The sequence below is a fragment of the Dipodomys spectabilis genome, unplaced genomic scaffold (assembly GCF_019054845.1).
Source record: "Dipodomys spectabilis isolate Male_0828 unplaced genomic scaffold, ASM1905484v1 ptg000378l, whole genome shotgun sequence".
Lineage (NCBI taxonomy): Eukaryota > Metazoa > Chordata > Mammalia > Rodentia > Heteromyidae > Dipodomys > Dipodomys spectabilis.
In genome coordinates this window covers 2,047,519-2,049,992 of record NW_024871055.1, presented here as the reverse complement: position 1 = coordinate 2,049,992, position 2,474 = coordinate 2,047,519, and positions in this window count along the sequence as shown.

Sequence of the window (2,474 nt, the reverse complement as noted above, 5' to 3'; positions counted from 1 at the left end):
ATACCCAATGGAATTCTATGCCTCCATCAGAAAGAATGACATTGCCCCATTTGTTAGGAAATGGAAAGGCTTGAAAAAAATTATATTAAGTGAAGTAAGCGAAGCCCAAAGAAACATAGGTCCCATGGTTTCCCTTATTTGCAATATCTAGTATATGTATGAGTGAAGCAGAAAAGGTCAGATAATGTGATGTTAAGAAAATGAACCCTTAGATATGTATTTTAATGTTTTTTTCTTTCATGCATTTGTTTCTAATGCATTTATAAGATTATTTCTTTGTTGCTTTGTATGTCCCTCCCCCACAATATAACCCCTGCTTTCACTATATTTGATGTCGTTACAATTTGTGGAGGAGAAGGGGAAAAACAAGTCGTTTAAGGGTAACTGTGGACCCGTTACAACAATGAGAAGTACAAGTTTTCATGTCGAAAACGAAATTTACAACTTTGGTGGGGGGGGGAGGATGGGATGGGGGGGTGAGGGGAGGCTGGGAAGGGATGTGAATGATAAACAAAGGAAGAGGTTGCAATGCTTGATAAGAAATGTACTCATTATCTTGCCCATGTAATTGTAACCCCTCTGTACAGTATGTTCACAATAAAAAAGAAAAAAAAAAAAAAGAAAATACACAATACATCAATGAATAAGACACAAAATAAAGAGAATGACTACACCAAACGCAAGATGTCACCCACCCATGTTTGGAAATATAGATACTTTGTTTAATTTTGAATTTGTGACTATTTTGACCCCACCAGGACTCCATCTCAGGTCCCAGAAATGACCTACCTCTTTGGTGGCTCATAGGCTGGTGCGCTCACCATGACCCATTCACCAATTGGGCCTGCTAGGCCTTGGGTCTCATTGAGGATGGAAAATGCTATATAAGCAACTCAATAGCCATGGGAATAGGTTGTCATCCATGTATGCACAGTTATATCTGTCAACATATTCAATAAAATGCACAATACATCCATGAATAAGATAAATAAAAAATGAATAAAAAGTATAACTACACTGAATGCAAGATGCATACCACACCTGTAGGTAGAGGGAGATTCTATGTCTAAAAAGTGTGGGCTTGCTATTTTGTTCAGTGCTGGGGCTTCAAATCAGGCCCTGGACCAGGCCTGACATTCTAGTCTTCAAGGATGGTGAGCTTCCCCTTCCCCTTCAGTGCAACAGAGCTATCCAAACCTGAGTTCAAATCCCAGCACTCAGAAAAGATTCATCCTGATGTCAGAAGCCAGTTGTTGTAAACGTTTTCCTCTCCTGTGTAAGTCCTGAGTCTCAACTAGGAAGGGGAATTCATAGGCAGCCCTATAACCATGGGAATATGTTGTCATCCATGTCAGCACAGTTAAACCTGTCACCTTACTTAGTAAAATACACAATACCCCCATGAGGTAGAGACAAAATAAGAAGAAGTTCACCGAACACAAGATGCTGTACACACATGTATGTCAATATAGATCGTATGTTTAAATTATGAATTCTCGACTATAGTGGACCACCCTGGCGATCAATGTCAGATCTTGGGAATGGCCTAGCTCGTTAGTTGCTCACAGGTTAGTGTGTTCACCTTGACTTATTGGCCAATTGGTCCTACTAGGCCCTGAGTTAAGATCCCAGCACTACCAACAAGTGAATCGTGGAGTAAGAAGCCAAGTGTGAAATTTGTTTTCCTTTTCTCTGAATATCCTTGGTGATCCTGAGAATCCTGGCAAGATGGGGAACATTTCTATAAATCTAGATGCTCTGTGAAAGGATGTCATCAATGTAATACATGGAAGGGGTTTCATCATAGTACAATCAATGGTAAATAAATGAATAAAACAAAAAATAAAAGAACAACCACAAAAAACATTTATGGACTGAATATCTATAGGTAAGTATAAATCCTATCTTTACAATGTATATAAATAGTATGTTTCCAGGGATGGGGCTTGAATTCAGGACTAGTGAACAGGCCTGACTTTCTTATCTTCATCCCCATTGCTGCAGATTTACCCAGATCCTGAGTTCAAATCCAAAGCCTGGAAGAATAAACAGCGTGAATTGCAAGCCAGGGAGCTAAATTTTTTTATTTTACTTTTCTCAATACGGCGCTTGAACTCAGGTCGTGGCAACTCTGCCTCAGCTTTGATCACCGTAGGCTGGGGTACAGCCACTAGATCTACAGCTCCTCCTGGGATCCTAGACCCCCCCAGGCCTTGCAGGGAAAGCAATGCACAGAAAAAATACGGTCTTTTTATATTTTCTTCCTTTTCATGGTGACCTTCATGGGTCTGAATGACACTGTTGCAAAGGGTACTTCACCTTGCATTGCTGAAGGCTGCCAGACTATCAGGATTAACAACGGAATGTTGTCAATGTCACGGTTGAATGAATTGATCATGGATGATGCTCTATAAAATTAGACAGCATCATTTCAGGAGGCTGATTGATTTGATTCAATATTTATGAAGCATTGA